This window comes from Pleurodeles waltl, chromosome 3_2 (assembly GCF_031143425.1).
Source record: "Pleurodeles waltl isolate 20211129_DDA chromosome 3_2, aPleWal1.hap1.20221129, whole genome shotgun sequence".
Taxonomy (NCBI): Eukaryota; Metazoa; Chordata; class Amphibia; order Caudata; family Salamandridae; genus Pleurodeles; species Pleurodeles waltl.
The window spans coordinates 51,416,546-51,433,732 of record NC_090441.1 but is presented as its reverse complement, the minus strand read 5'-3'; positions in this window follow the sequence as shown (position 1 = coordinate 51,433,732).

The window sequence follows — 17,187 nt, the reverse complement described above, 5'->3', positions numbered from 1 at the left end:
TTCACAATGGTAACTCCGAATATGGCCATGTAACATGTCTATGATCATGGAATTGCCCCCTCTATGCCATCCTGGCATAGTTGGCACAATCCCATGATCCCACAGGTCTGTAGCTCAGACCTGGGTACTGCCAAACTGCCTTTCCCGGGGTTTCACTGCAGCTGCTGCTGCTGCCAACCCCTCAGACAGGTTTCTGCCCTCCTGGGGTCCAGCCAGGCTTGGCCCAGGATGGCAGAACAAAGGACTTCCTCTGAGAGAGGGTGTTACACCCTCTCCCTTTGGAAAATGGTGTGAAGGCAGGGGAGGAGTAGCCTCCCCCAGCCTCTGGAAATGCTTTCATGGGCACACATGGTGCCCATTTCTGCATAAACCAGTCTACACCGGTTCAGGGACCCCTTAGCCCTGCTCTGGTGCGAAACTGGACAAAGGAAAGGGGAGTGACCACTCCCCTGACCTGTACCTCCCCTGGGAGGTGCCCAGAGCTCCTCCAGTGTGCTCCAGACCTCTGCCATCTTGGAAACAGAGGTGCTGCTGGCACACTGGACTGCTCTGAGTGGCCAGTGCCACCAGGTGACGTCAGAGACTCCTGCTGATAGGCTCCTTCAGGTGTTGCTAGCTTATCTTCTCTCCTAAGTAGCCAAACCCTCTTTTCTGGCTATTTAGGGTCTCTGCTTTGGGGATTTCCTTAGATAACAAATGCAAGAGCTCATCCGAGTTCCTCTGCATCTCTCTCTTCACCTTCTGCCAAGGAATCGACTGCTGACCGCACTGGAAGCCTGCAAAACTGCAACAAAGTAGCGAAGGCAACTACTGCAACTCTGTAACGCTGATCCTGCCGCCTTCTCGACTGTTTTCCTGGTGGTGCATGCTGTGGGTGTAGTCTGCCTCCTCTCTGCACTAGAAGCTCCGAAGAAATCTCCCGTGGGCCGACGGAATCGTCCCCCTGCAACTGCAGGCACCAAAGAACTGCATCACCGGTACCCTGGGTCTCCTCTCAGCACGACGAGCGAGGTCCCTTGAATCCAGCAACTCTGTCCAAGTGACTCCCACAGTCCAGTGACTCTTCAGTCCAAAGTTTAGTGGAGGTAAGTCCTTGCCTCCCCACGCCAGACTGCATTGCTGGGAACCGCGACTTTTGCAGCTACTCCGGCCTCCGTGCACTTCCGGCGGAAATCCTTTGTGCACAGTCCAGCCTGGGTCCACGGCACTCTAACCTGCATTGCACGACCTCCTAAGTTGTTCTCCGGCGACGTGGGACTCCTTTGTGCGACTTCGGGTGAGCACCGTTTCACGCATCCTCGTAGTGCCTGTTTCTGGGACTTCTGCGGGTGCTGCCTGCTGCTGAGAGGGCTCCTTGTCTTGCTCGACGCCCCCTCTGTCCCCAGACGCAATTGGCGACATCCTGGTCCCTCCTGGGCCACAGCAGCACCCAAAAACCCTAACCGCACGATTTGCAGCTAGCCTGGCTTGTTGGCGGTCTTTCTTCAGGAAAACACTTCTGCACGACTCTCCACGGCGTGGGGGATCCGTCCTCCAAAGGGGAAGTTCCTAGCCCTTGTCGTTCCTGCAGAATCTCCAGCTTCTACTGTCCAGTAGCAGCTTCTTTGCACCCACAGCTGGCATTTCCTGGGCATCTGCCCATCTCCGACTTGCTTGTGACTTTTGGACTTGGTCCCCTTGTTCCACAGGTACCCTCAACTGGAAATCCATCATTGTTGCCTTGCTGATTTGTGCCTTTCCTGCAGAATTCCCATATCACGACTTCTATGTCCTTTGGGGAACTTTAGTGCACTTTGCACTCACTTTTCAGGGTCTTGGGGTGGGCTATTTTTCTAACCCTTACTATTTTCTAATAGTCCCAGCGACCCTCTACCAGGTCACATAGGTTTGGGGTCCATTCGTGGTTCGCATTCCACTTTTGGAGTATATGGTTTGTGTTGCCCCTATCCCTATGTGTCCCCATTGCATCCTATTGTAACTATACATTGTTTCCACTGTTTTCTAATACTATTACTGCATATTTTGGTATTGTGTACATATATCTTGTGTATATTTGCTATCCTCATACTGAGGGTACTCACTGAGATACGTTTGGCATATTGTCATAAAAATAAAGTACCTTTATTTTTAGTATATCTGTGTATTGTGTTTTCTTATGATATTGTGCATATGACACTAGTGGTACTGTAGGAGCTTCACTCGTCTCCTAGTTCAGCCTAAGCTGCTCTGCTAAGCTACCATTATTTATCAGCCTATGCTGCTAGACACCCTATACACTAATAAGGGATAACTGGGCCTGGTGCAAGGTGCAAGTACCCCTAGGTACTCACTACAAGCCAGTCCAGCCTCCTACAGCGGTCAGCGGTGTTCAGCACCCTCTGTCGTTTTGCACTGTCTGTGGTCCTGTTTCAGGAGACCCACCTGCTTGGCACTCGATGCCCTGTGCTGCTGAGAGGGGGGGATGACAGGGTTTATCATGCAGGCTTTGCTAGGGGCTCACGGGGGACAGCCATTCTATTGCACTGCTCACTGGCCATGGTGGTGGCTGCCACTCGCTCGGACCCGCAGGGCCGTTACGTGGTGGTCTCCAGGTTGGTGGGGGGCACCCCATCAACATCCTTTGTGTTTATGCCCCCCTGGGGGTGTTGCAGAGCTTTCTTATGACCCTCGGGGATGTGGTGGCAGGGCTCCCCCGGGGACTGACTATTCTAGGAGGGGACCTCAATTCGGTGCTGAACCCAGAATTAGACATTATGGGACCCTTGTCCTCGAGTCAGGCTGTCAGGGCCTCGGGGTTGCGCGGCTGGGTGGAGGGTTTCGGTCTCTGTGATGTCTGGCAGACTTGGCATCCCCGGTTGCGGTGGTACACCCACACATCGGCAGCGCACCACACGCATGCCAGGATAGACCTCTTTCTTGTTCCGGATCTTGACGCATCTTGAGTTGCGGGGTGGAAATGCTCCCACACGGGGTCTCGGATCATGCGCTGCTCATGCTACGTCTAGATGACGTTGAAGCGGGTCGACACCCGATGTGGCAGCTTAATGCATGTTTCTTACAGGATGATGACTATGTGCATGCCCTAGGTGAACGCCTGTCAGAGTACTTCTCCATTAACCTTGGTTCGGGGTCGTCCCCGGGTATACTTTGGGCCGCCTGTAAGGCTTCCTTTCGGGGACACGCAAAGCACCTTCTTCATGTGAAGGAGCGGGCGCGTAGTCAAGCGGTGTCAGTGTTGGAAGCCCAAGCGGTGCGCCTGGAGGGCCGTCTTGTGGAGGCCGACAATGAAGTACTTACGAGGCAGCTCCTCCTCATTCGGCGGGAGAACAAGCACGCAACTCTTGAGACAGTAAAACATATTTGGCGAGCTTCTGTGGCCCGGGTTTATGGATGGGGAGATGAAAATGGCAAGCTTTTGCACTGGTTGGCAACTGGTCCAATGGCGGGGAGGGTCGTCCCGGAGATCGTTACAGAGTCAGGGGCAGTTTCCAGGTCGCCTTCTGAGATTCCAAGGAGCTTCGCCACCTATTATGAGAGATTATATGAGGAGCTCCCGAGGCTGTTGGCGGAGAGAAATGACCCCCTATTATATGAGGTGTTCTTCCCTAAAATTTCGGTGGCTGACAGAAAAGACCTGGATGAACCGGTGAGTGTAGAAGAAGTGGGAGCTGCCATTGCTGAGTTAGTGGCGGGTAAGACTCCTGGTCCGGACGGGTTTCCGGCCGAGCTCTTTAATAAATTTTGAGATGTACTCGCCCAACATCTGCTAGCCATGTTTGAGGAGGCAGAAAGGACTGGGGGATTTCTGCCAGAGCTTGACCAGGCAACTATTGTCCCCAAGACGAAGCCGGTGCCGCGGAACTGCTTGGAGTATCGACCCATCTCACTCCTTAACACAAAGGTTAAGATATATTCTACAATTCTCGCGGCCAGATTACGGAAGGTGTTGCCCTCACTAATACACTTGAACCAGTGCGGTTTCATGTCAAATAGGGGTACCGTGCATTGTATCAGACGGCTGGACATGGCGCTGGCTAATCGGGCCCTCCTGACCTCCCCGCTGGCACTCCTCCTTGTGGACTTTGAGGAAGCATTTGATACAGTGGATTGGTCTTATCTCCGGGGGGTGCTGGAGAGGGCAGGGTTCGGCCCACGATATCGGGCCCCGGTGAGGCTCCTCTACTCTAACATTACAGCCCGAGTGCAGGTGAGCGGGGTGGTGTCAGATTTGTTCCCCATCTGGAGGGGAACTCATCAGGGCTGCCCTCTCTCTCCGCTTTTATTCGCTCTAGAGATGGAGTTGTTGGCGAAGCTGGTTCGGGAGGACCCCTTGATTGATGTGTGGGCCTGGCCCACTGGACTGCAGGATCGCATTGCGCTGTATGCATATGATGTACTGGTGTTTTTAGCTAACCTGGCTAGAAGCGGGCCGCGGGTGTTGCAACTCTTAGGACTCTTTGCGGACGCATTGGGTTTGGTGGTAAATCCCGGTAAGTCCCTCTTGGTCCCGCTGAGCCCGGCCAGAGATATCTATGATTGGCAGCAGGGTATTCCCCTCCGCCACAATAGTTTCCGGTATCTTGGGATACATGTGGCACTCTTACCTGAGTTGGCGTGGGCCGTCAATGTAACTCCCTTGACTTGAAGAGTCAGGGAGGATCTCCAGCGCTGGCGGTCGCTCCCCCTCAACATTTTGGGCCGAATTGCGTTGTATAAAATGATGGTGCTCCCTCAGCTCCTCTGCGTGCTTCAAAATTTTCCACACCATATTCCTCGGAAGTGGTTTAGCGAGATGGATGCAATGGCGTGGCGATTCTTATGGCATGGTTCGCGCCCCCGCCTAGCGCTCTGTACCTGTCAAGAGGACGTTTATGAAGGGAGACTGGGAATGTCCAACCTCTACCTATACTACTTAGCTATGCATTTATTGGTCATCCATGACTGGTTGGGAAGGGGATGGTTGGACCCGGCGTATCAGCTAGAACTCTTGACGATGGGCTTTTCTGGCTTGCTTGGGAGGTTGTACGGTGATCCCTGGCTGCGTGTTGTTCCGGAGATGACTCGGGTGGTGTTAGTAGGGTGGAGGACTGCACAGCTGACAACTGGGTGGTGGCGCCACCTTACCCAGCAGACGCCAATGTGGCAGGGACGGTGGCTTGGGGAGGTCTCAACGCTTCAAGGATTCAATAAATGGGACCTTATAGGTATCTCCCAACTGGGTGACGTCTGGACTGGCTCCCGCATGCGGTCATTTCAGGGGCTCCAGGAAAGCTTTGAACTGCGTAAGTCCCAATTCCACAAGTTCCTGCAGCTTAGGCATGCATTGCAGGCGCATATTCAGGCAGGGACAGAACTCCCGGAATACAGCCCCTTAGAGGCCAAAGTTATGATGGGCCCACTAGGCAGGGGGGTAGTGTCACGCATTTACCACTCATTGGTCAGTAACACCACCCAGTCACTTAACAAGCTCCGAGAGCGATGGGAGCAATGGGTGGGTCCAATAGATGAGGGAGACTGGAGGGAGGCGTTGATGGCCCCACGACCCCTAGTTACGGCCTCCCGACTTTGAGTGGTGCAGATATGCTTTCTTCATACGGCATACCTCACTCCCGACCAGATGTGTAAAGCTGTCACGACTTACGCGTTGCTTGAACCTGGAGTCTGCTGAACAAGTGGCGAGGTTCTTGTTCCTAAATGTTCGGCCTTGGCCCAGGTAGGGGCGACTCTTTCTAGTAGCCACGGTGCTGCAGGCGATAGGAACGCCAAGGGCAGTCCGTGTCATTCAGAAGTAGTGCCAGAGGGAAAAAAAAACTAAAAAGGGGAAAAAAACCTCAAAAAGGAATTTTCTTGAAACAGGAGCAAAATTCTAATAGTAAATATAAGATCAAAAATGAACAGGAAAACACTGGAACAGAAGTGTCACTTGTATCTGACTCAAGGAAGAAGGAGCGAAGACACCATCCAAAACAGAAAGTGTTGCAACGCAAAAAGGGAAAGAATCACAGCCCTTAAATACCCAAAAACAGGAAGCGACCAACAGGAAGTGCAAGGACACCATATTAGAAAGGGAAAAACACATAGAAAATAATGTACAAGGAGCCATAGAGAGTAGGGAACCAAAGCATGCTGGGAAGATAGGGGAATAATGGGAAAGAAGGAAAGACATAAAGGGAAGCACTAATGAGGGTGACAGAAAGAAAGGGCAACAATAGCAGGTGAGTGGGGGGAGGTTACTTATGCCAGAAAGCGTGCTGCGCTAGAAAGAAACGAGGCCCCATGCCCAATTTGGGACCTCGGATGCTGCAAGAAAGGCTGGGGGCGTGGCGCGCCTCAGCGCCGCGCGCCGCAGCCCGGGCTGAGTGTTCGGTGTGACAAAAGCGGGTCTGCAGACCCAAATGGACTGTCCTCGTTGTGCAAGCCCCAATGCAGACTTCTTCCCCATGTTATGGACCTGCCCCCAGATAAGTTGTTATTGGAGGGAGGTGCTGGGAGAGATCTCAAGAGTTATTGTTCTGCTTTCCTACATATCTCCTATCGGAGCTTACAGAACCTCTCTGGAATGCACTTCTGAGTTCAAAGAAGACCTTTATTGTTGTTAATTCTCCCCCACCCACAAGTTCTTGAGAGACAAAATTAGTAGATTTCAAGCACACGTTTAAAATAGTAGTCGCAGCAATGAAAGCAAAATATATCACAGTACTTCTCAGTTTCCATGTACACAGCAAATATATATGATTATAGTATAATATAATTGCAAAGCAAAGCATAAAAGTCAAAATTCATCACCATATGGGCAAGTAGGGCCTATATTCAGCTTCATCTTTCTGGGGTCTGCAAGTTGATGACTCCAGTCAACTGCGAGAAAGAGATTATCTACCCAAACGGGAGACTGGCAACTGACGTCTAGCTCCAGCCTGAAGTCAAGCAGATTCGAATCTAACTCACTGTAGCCCAGAGTCATCCTTAAAAGCAAACTCAGCGTGAGATCTGAACGACCTTGGAGATTGGCCAGTTCTCTTGAGCCATTCCGCTCTCAGACTGGATTGCGATGTAAACACAAAAAACCAAGTGCTCTTATCAGCTAAGGTCTGGTGTGAAAAAAACAGCTTGGTTCATCTTGTGGAAAAACACAGCTTGGAAAAAACACAGACATCTCTGCAATGTCTCAACTGCAATGTCTAACTCCACGTTAAAGCCAATAGGCAGCTAACCTAAATATCAAATGTAATATCTAATGTCATGTCAAAGCCAATAGGCAGCTAAACTGCTAATGTCATGTCAAAGCCAATAGGCAGCTAACCTAAATATCAAATGTAATGTCTAATATCATGTCAAAGCCAGTAGGCAGCTAAACTGAATACAGAATGTATCATGGCTAACTCCATGTTAAAGCCAATAGGCAGCTAAACTGAACAAAACATATAATATGCTGCTGATGAACATTGAGGAACTAATATGCGCAGTGGTGAAACACAAAGTCATTGGTCAAACACAATTAATAGCATCACAGTTATACAGGGGGAAGTTGAAGTAGCTCCATTGCTAGCTCTCCTGGGGGTGCTCGATGGGGTGGGATCCAGCAGAGCACAGCGAACATTTGTGGGGGTGGCCTGCTTGGTGGCTAAAAGAGACATTGCAGCGAACTGGAAGGCCGAGGCCGCTCCCTCGATCACAAAATGGCATCGGGGGTAGACTGGTGTGCACAGCAGAAGAAGATGGGCTGTGAAGTACGAGGGCGCCTGGCCAAATACACAAAGGTGTGAGGGCGCTGGAATGGGGCAAGATGCCTGGGTTCATCATAAGGGTATGTGTGCAATCTGACATATGGAGCAGTGGTTCCTGTATGTGCATTAGAGTATCATGCGATGGATCGATATGGTGTACTACTTTACCTGTGCTGATTAAACCTGTGACCTATCGGACTGTCAAGCTGTTTCACAGGAAAACTTATAAAAATGGTTTATAAAAAAAAAAATAGGTTCTTAGGCTCATGTTACAAGCCACAGGACTAAGTCTCTGCAAACATGCAAGATTAGCATGATGCCTGGGTGAAACAAAAAATCAGGATACCAGTTTCACATTCAGTTGGGCACTCAGGGAAGAGGTACACTCCCATTTACCATGCAGGGAACATTGACGGCCAACAGTAAACATTCTAATCCCTGTAATGATTCTCGGTGGCCTCTAGCGTTAGACAACCCCCTCAAATTTCCCCCAGTGTCACATCCTTCGACTGTGAACTATTCTTCTTGTTTCAGGTCATGCCATAATTTCTGCTTGTGTCTCTGTCCTCAAAAGCAATGCCCGCATATGGTAGTAAAAGTCCTACCATATGTGCTCATCGCTCTTTATGCACACCTAGTTTCAGGATCCGTTTTGTCATGATTTAATGATTGCAAAATACTTTACCCAGGTTTGCCTGTAATTGCATTAAAGCACTAAACAAACTCCAAATAATACAAAACATCTCCATTCGTAAGACTGCCCATCTGCAAAAATGTGACTATGTCTCTGAGACTCAAATAACAGCTCCACTGTGTTCTGGTGTTCCACTAATTAGGCTCCTATGGCCGATGCATTGGATCTTTCATATTATTGAGAAATCTTGTTTGCAAAACTCATTCTACACCTATTGCCTCTGCTGAGATCTTTGATCTATTCCCCAGCTTCTTCTCATTGTACTGCACTCCGAAAAGTCCTATCTTGGTTGATGCTTCCTTCTTTACTTTGGGCCTAAATTATGGATTGGCTTACCTCATCGTAGGGGACATCCACAGCCACCCAAATTCAGAAGAGTCCTCAAAACATTTATTGTTCTGTGAATTCTTTGTTGTCCTTTCAGAAGCTCGCCCTCTTAGCACCAAGATGTCCTGTCAAATCTATCAATCAATTATTGTTTAAAACTAGGTTGAACTATAACTTGTCTTCCTCTGAAATGTCTCAAATACCCTGTTCACAGACCATCAAATCCCTGCTGGCCACATTAGCTGGACACTGGAACCTTCAAAACCACTTCTCTGGCGTTCTAAGAAATGCACTTTTGTGGCAATTGAGTCCCATTACACTTGTGGATGGTGGCTTTTTGGGAAAGAGACCTTTAACAAGTTCTTGTTAACAAGCTGCGATACATTTTAAAATCTTTTATATGGCACTGTTTTAAAAGAGAAACATTGCACTAACAAAAGAACGTTCCAGCCAGGAATCAGGAGGCACCAATGCTATTTTAATTGTCAACTTACCAATAGGGCAGGGTTAAACTGACTGGGGGGTTGTCTTGCAGCCCTAGACGGAAGGTGTTAGAATCATCTATTTCGTATTATGGATCTTTATTTTAGCTGACATACATATCCAATATATGCATAAAGATCCGTTTTTTAAAGACTGAGGCTCTGACTGGACAGCGAGTTAATTGTTTGTGTATAACTGTAGTATAATGTATCTGAGTTCCAAACCCACTACACCCCGTAGTAAGTCTTGCCTGGTGCACCACACTACCATAGGAGAGTCAACTTTACAGAGGGAGTAACATGTTTATCCATTTGAAGTGCAGTAGTACCTAGGAACCTGGGGCACCGGTGGTAAATGACATTGTCCACCATGGGTACTGCCATTAGCTACTACCTTCCCAATACCCAGAGTAAAAAGCTTCATATTACTTATCAAAGTACGGGTCATCTAAATAAACACCTGATAATGTATTTCAACACTTTCAGACCTGTTTTCTCTTCAACAACCACAGTCCTTTCCCCATTACACACACCAGCAACCATGCTTGCAGAATTTCTTGAAAAACATGGCCAGTATTTACAATCACCCAATGCAATGCCGCTTGAAAATCTGCAGTGTGGCCTGGTGCAAATGACCAAATATAGCATCGTGCTATGAGTCACATTCATGCAAAACATTGTGTGTGTGTGTGTAGTTCTCGGTCATGTAATGTGTACAGCTTCGTGGGCAATGCAGGTAATCTGCGTGGTTAAAATCCTGTGGTTATCCTCCAGGTAAAGGGCCACCTGTGCTGTATACCTTTGTGTTTGCCCATTTAGATTTCTTTTGATCTTTAATTTTCAGTTTATTTTAAATCCACTTTTATTCCCTGCTCACGCTGTTCTTTTGGACCTTTGTTGTGACTCAGTGGGCGATATGTACAGTTTGGTTCTAATTCATTTACCATTTGATTATATGATTATTTTGGTATGCCCTTAGGTGGCGCCCGACAGTGCTCTTTGATACGATCGTTTCTTCTGTATTTGACACCATGACACCAAATTATATTTTCTTTTGCTTGATTGGGGGGGGCGTATGATTTCACTCTCTCAAGATTTAAAAGTGAAAAGGTTATTAGACATATTATATTTTATACAAGGAGATGTGGTATTTTGAATCCCCGCATCCACTGTGTATGATTTCATCATTGTGAGATGGCTCCCGATATGACATTCCAGCAAGAGACCTTTCTTTACGTAGTCACACTTAAGTATGCACGTTGGGTTTTCTGGTTGTCAGGTGATGAAGGCCGCAACGCTGAAACACGTGTTCTACATGTCTGAAAGAAGGATTGTACTGCGTTGACACCTTTCTGAGCGAGTGTCTTTCTTTTTGCATATTTTGGTTATTGGATATATATATATATATATATATATATATATATATATATATATATATAGACACTGTTCTTCGGCGTGGTCACTCTGCACCTAACCGCCGGTGGTGCTGCTATATGAACGCGCGCCACCGCGTTCTATAATCCACACTTTCCTCCAATTGTACTATGAAGAAACAGCACTCCAGAGCGTGTATTAAAAAATTTAATATACGATCCCAACAGGAACGCGTTTCGGCACAACTGCCTTCATCGGCCTGTTGCCCGCCATTTTGATTCTCTATTTATACTTGTTTGATCAATATTCATCGGCGTCATGATCAATAGTGAAGAGTTACACATGCATTGTATATTACATTTTTGAATACACGCTCTGGAGTGCTGTTTCTTCATAGTACAATTGGAGGAAAGTGTGGATATATATATGTACATATATATATATATATATAGAGAGAGAGATATGAGTGTGGACAAAGAGAAAGAGAGAATTGACTGTTGGGAGGGGCATTCCTGACTAAAAGGCAGGCCTATTGTTTTGCCATGGAGTGACTATATCAACATATCAAGACAAGCCCATTGACTATGTCAAGCAATCATTGCAGTGTCTGTCAATACACATATAAATAAGGCATTTGTAGATAAAACAACATTATTCAGATGGTAGTCTTTCTTTTGCCCTTCTCAAGCCACATAATGCAGCCATAGGATCAGCCACAAGAAGTTCCTGCATTTCCATCCTGAAGAGCGAAAGCGCCAGTTCTGGAAATGCTTACAAATAGTTTCAGATTTGTTTGGGATCATGTTCTATAGACCCCAGGAAACACAGGATTATTTTTTTAAAGTATTTCTGGTGGGGGGCAAGCAGAGGGTGGCAGGATACGATACTCCATGCAGCCCCCCACAACCCTTAAAAAATGGTCATGCCCCTATCCAGATTGGGCTACCACCTTGCAGCAAATTGTACGTAAATTAGCCCATGAAGGGCATTATGAGGCGCTACTTACCAGGAGCAGTGAATAATAAATGAATGACTCTGTCTGCTCATTTATTATTCTTTTCCTTGTTTTTGGGTGGGGTTCTTTATTTTTTTATGGGTGTCCCACTTTGGAACACCCGCAGCTTTCATTTTTTTTTGTGGGCCATGGAGGGAGCCCCAATGCCCCAACATCCCTGTCAGCTCTTTGCAAGCATCCTCATTCAAGGGGGTCGCACAGGAGCCAGACACACTTTTGTTCTTCGCTTTTTTTAAAGTTGTGTGGCCGGGTCCCCTCCAACAACATTTTTAACATTGGACGATACAGGGGAGGCCAATGGGTTCGCAGGCCCGCCAGCTCCCGTTCCACCACCCATCCTGGGTGCCACCTGGATACGGTTCCAATCCCTTGCTACCACCATCAGACAGCAGCTTTTATTTCTGATACCCCCAGGCAGGAGCAAAGCTGCATCCCCTGCCACAGAGAGTTGGCACAGGAAATTACATTCTTAATATTTCCTGCTGGTGTTCTCATGATGGGCAGGGAACATGTCAGTGTCCTGGAGGTTGGGCTCCCCAGGACACTGGCCCTCTTCAGTTCCCTAGGGATGGGGTCCCTGTGGCCATCATATGGCTTGGGAAGGGGGAGCCCCAAATCCAACCTCCCCACATTATACATGGAGCTTTTAAATGGTTTGGTGAGGGGCCACACGCCCCTCCTCAAAAAATTATATTGACCCTGGTATCCCCAGGACTTCAAAAGTGCTCGGGCCGCACACACCCCTCCCCAAAAACAAAGGTTGTGCTGACCCTGGTGTCCTGGCCGACCCCGGGAAGCTTTTAGCTTAAAATGGCTGGAGCCCGTCATTTAAAAAAAATATTATTTTACCTTGGATCTGCTGATCCTCCTCTATGTTTTTTAAAAACAATTTTCATTACACAGGGACTGAATCCCCAAGTTCTAAAATGGCTGCTGAAACATCTTTGTTGATGTTGTGGCTGCCAATTAAATCTTATGTTTTCAGCTGTTGGATCCACCGCAGCATGAAATATACATACATTTTGAATCTCAATTTCTCAAAAAGCTACTGAACCAATTTACGCCAAATCACAAAGCATGCTTTCTGGGCAAAGATCTAGCTTTCTGCCAAATTTGGTGTGATTCCTTTTAGCCATTTTGGCTGTATCGCTGCTCAGTTTTCCTAAAATGTCGCTTTTTGTATTAGAGTTAGTTGGGTTCAACATATCATAGATTCTGACTTTACAGAAAAGCATCATCAGGTTAAATAAAGCACAGAGACTTAATAGAAGGGTTGGGACCACACTGGAGAACTATCTCTCAGGTTACATATATCTTACAGATTCACTGATCAATACCTCACCTCAGGTTACTATTGCTCAAGCTATAGAACTAACCCATTACAGAGATTATACAGGCTCATGGTTCAGACAACAGAGCTATCCACTGTTACACAAATCTCTCAGGCTGTGAACACCAAAACTGTCACTCATTTTCTTGTTCTTGAGACAGGAATGTCCTCTGTAAGGGAAACAGGTGTGACCTGATTGCATGTGAAACTCATATCCTGACTTGTTTGGTCCAGTTGACATTCTAATCTAGCATGGACTGCTGTCCATGTCTTTGGTTGTAGACCATAAGTAGTGGTAGCACATACCGATTTTTGTGAATTAATAGTACTGACAGACCTTTTCCCCGCACTCATGTAAAAGACCACTTAGATATGACATCCACAACCTTGCACTGACATCCCATGTGAATGTTGAGTCTGTGTATAAGTGTATGTAAGGTATGGATGGTGGCAAGACTCTGTGTTGTAATGTTGTGATTGCTAGGATCAGTCAAATTACTTTTGTATTGCTCATATTTTTTACATGAAACTAGAGGAAGACTGGAATACAGCCTCCCCAGATATTATGGAAGCCTACATTTCCCTGATTTCTACTTCAGGAAGACTGGAGACAGTCAGATGCAGAGATTTCACACTTCATTAAGCCCATGCTTTTGATACTCTCACTTGCAGCCAGTGTCATCACTATCTGCTGTGAGAGTCATCCACTTACTCAAAGGCTGTGTCTGCACTGAAGACAAAACATGACATTGGGTAGGAACCACCCCAAACCTGTTCCTGGCCTTTAAACATTGGAGCAACACCCTGCCAGAAAAATGAGCATGAAGGGGCCAATTCAAAGTTCTTTATGACCGAGGGAGGGAGTGCTCCACTCTGTTTTCATAGAGTTGCTATGATACAGAGCTGGTGTCTGCCTGAAAGCCAGTCTCTCAGAGGTGATTGGACATCATCTGAAGTCTATGCAACTTGCTGGAAAGCGGTGCGTCTGCCTAGTACCTTAGATTCTGTTTACCTGCTCATATTGAGAAGGAGAGTGCCTGGCCATGCTGGAGCAGACACTTTCAAGAAGGAGAAGCCCAGTCATGCTCCCAGCATTTGGAGCACTCAGAAAAGCCAACTTGTAATGGGAGTATAACTTGCACAAGCTCGAGTTGCGAGGAGTTATCTTGTTTCTGGGTGTGATTTATGCATGGCGGACTGAATGAAACATCAACAACCCCAATAGATAGTGCGCTCTCCAGCATCATTGCAGCATGACCAGTTCTGCCACTGCCTCAATGTCCTGTGCAAACTGTGAGGCCCGACAATACTGCTGTAACTGAGGACCCCAATGTTCAGGAGGTGGCAACTGTGAGAGACAATTGACTACGGTCATGACCAGTCTTGCTGTTCCTTCCCAGTGGCGAGAACCCTAAGGCGGGTCTGCCTCTTATCCTTCACCTTCTGACTTCTCAACCACGAAAAGATAACCACGAGCCCCAGAGCTGAGACTCATCCCAGTGAACAAGTAACACAAGGCCTGAAATTTGAGACTGTGGCCCTCATTACGACCCTGGCAGTCTGAAGACCGCCAGGGCTGTGGTGGCAGTCTCGCCACCAACAGGCCGGCGGTGAAGACGAGTGTGCCAAAAGACATCTGCCAACCCGCCTCATCTCCGCTGGTACTGCCACCACCTCCAAACCAGCTGTCTACTGAAGACCGCCAGCGGTATTATGAGTCGGCTTTCCGCCAGGATGCCCTCAGCGGTAGCACCTCCACAAAAACCTGGCGGAAAGGCTGCCGGCGACAGGAAATTCCTTTCCTACCGCTGGCAGACGACTCCCCCAACACCCCCACTGCAATTACAATACCCCCCTTCCATGACAGCACCCCCTCCCCCAATCCCTTCCATGACAGCACTCCCACCCCCCCTCCATGAGAGCATCCCCCACACCACCCTCCCCGCATACATGCACACACACGCCCCCACATGCACCCCACATACACTAATTCACCAACTCGCATACATACACTCATTCACCAACACGCATACATACACGCATTCACCAACACACATTCAGACACTCATTCACCAACACACATAGATACACTCATTCACGCGCATCAACAGACACGCATTCAAACAAACATTCCAACCCGCACTCTTCAACAATCACACACGCATTCACACTTACATTCACACACGCATGCACACACCCAGACATACACCTACTCACACACGCACACACACTTACATTCAAACGCATACACACATGCAGACATACACCTACTCACACATGCACACACAACACCCTCCCACTGCCCTCCCTATTGGACAGTCGACTTACCTTGTACGGTGAAGAGGTTGTCCGCCAGGGAACGGGACCCAATACTTCCACTGCCAGCAGCGCCCCGCCATCAGGACACCGCCACACCGTATTGCTGCTCGTAATACAGCAGGTGGAGTCCTTTTGGTGTGGCGTTGACAGCTGTGGAACTGCCTCTGCGCCGCCAATCACCAGCACGACTGCTGAAGGATTTCCACCCAAATTGTGGCGGAAATCCTTCAGTACTTGTAATATGGTGGTCGGAAGACCTCCAGCACTGGCGGTCTTCTGGCTCCCGAGGTCTGTGTAAAAGACCACCGAAGTCGTAATATATCTTGAACCCAAACACATAACCCTGCACTTTAGGGAGATTAATGATTGCCAGTCTGAACTCTTTTGCTAAAAGTCCAAATGAAGTATTCGACTAGTAGCAAACGTGGTAGCTGCTTGCAAAACCTAGCAATGAGCTTGCACCTGTGCCTGGTTCTTGTATAGATATTTTACCACTGCTAGAACGCCGTAGATGTTGTGGGCACTATAGTAGCTGTGTTAGACTACTGAGGGTGTGAGAGTTGTCTTACCTGGCTAGAGCACGATAGATGTGCCTGTAGAACCATGTAGCTGATACCCCAATAACTGTGTGTAAGGAAATGCCTCTTTTTGCATGATCACCCCCACAGTTTTGGACTGATGCTACAGGGTTTTTAACTCTGAGAGGGCACTGAGGCCTGCAAACCAGACCTCAGTGCCAGTGTTCTAACCCATTACAAAATATATGTTGAATTGGTTAACCCCAATTGGAATAAGCTGATTTACTTATAAGTCCTTAGTATATGGTACCAAGGGTACCCAGGGCATGTGAGACAAAATATCCCCCCAGGGCTGCAGGAGTGATTGTGCCACACTGTGGGTGACAAAGTACAAAATGGGTCCCAGCCTGTACTGTAGTTTTAAGACTGCTACTATGCAAAGTCCCCACTCCCTATATATATATGTCTCCCCTAAGAAAGGTCAATCAAGCCATAAAACAGAGAGATGTGTATTATTAAGTAGGGCATGTACTTTTAATATGTTCTAACAGCAAATCATCCAAATTTTCATCTTTGCTGTGGAAATGTTAGTAGCCACATTGGCTAACACAGAGTTTCCGGCTGACCTCCCAGTCTGGCTAACTTCTCAATGGGACTACTAACATGGGTACTTCAAGGTATCAAATTAGCTGTAGCATTAAATTCAACTTGATGATGAAATCAAGTTTAATGTCACTTTTAAGGAAAGGCTACTTTTAGAAAGTTGGCACTGTGTTTGTCCAGTGGTCTTGCACAGTTGCTGGCCACCAGACAGCCTTCTGTCCTCTCAGGCTCAGGAACAATGGAAGCCTGCTACAGAGGGAGATGTTACCTCCCCTTTGCAGGAAGCCACATAGGGTGTTGGCCCAAAAGGTGAGCTTCAAATGTGAGCCTCCTTTCTGGGCATAAATATGGTACCCCTGGAACTCTGAACCTCAGATCACGACAGAACTGGAGAAAGGATTGAAGAAGGCCTGCCCTGTGCCTGGCAAGAGAGGCCGCACCAACATCTGGACTGCAACTGCTGCACCTTGGGCTAGCAAAGAGAGGACTGTGCCTGTGGCTCCTGCCTCATGGGAAAGTTGCTCCCATGCCTCACACCAAAGAAGTGACTCCAAGAGTCAGTCAGCTGACCCCTTGGAACCAGCACTAGGGCGGTCAAAGCTGAAAGCCAACTCCGTCGAAAAGACTATTGAATTCTATTGAAATGAAGTCTTGCACTGCATCAGGGGGATGGCTCTAATCATACCAGTAGCAGAGAACAGCGCTTCGCCCTGCCCTCCAAACTCCCATTTTCACCAGGTTGCTTCTTTCGGGAGCAGTTCAGTCTCATGCCGGGTCAGGGACTCCTGGGGTGGGGGTGGA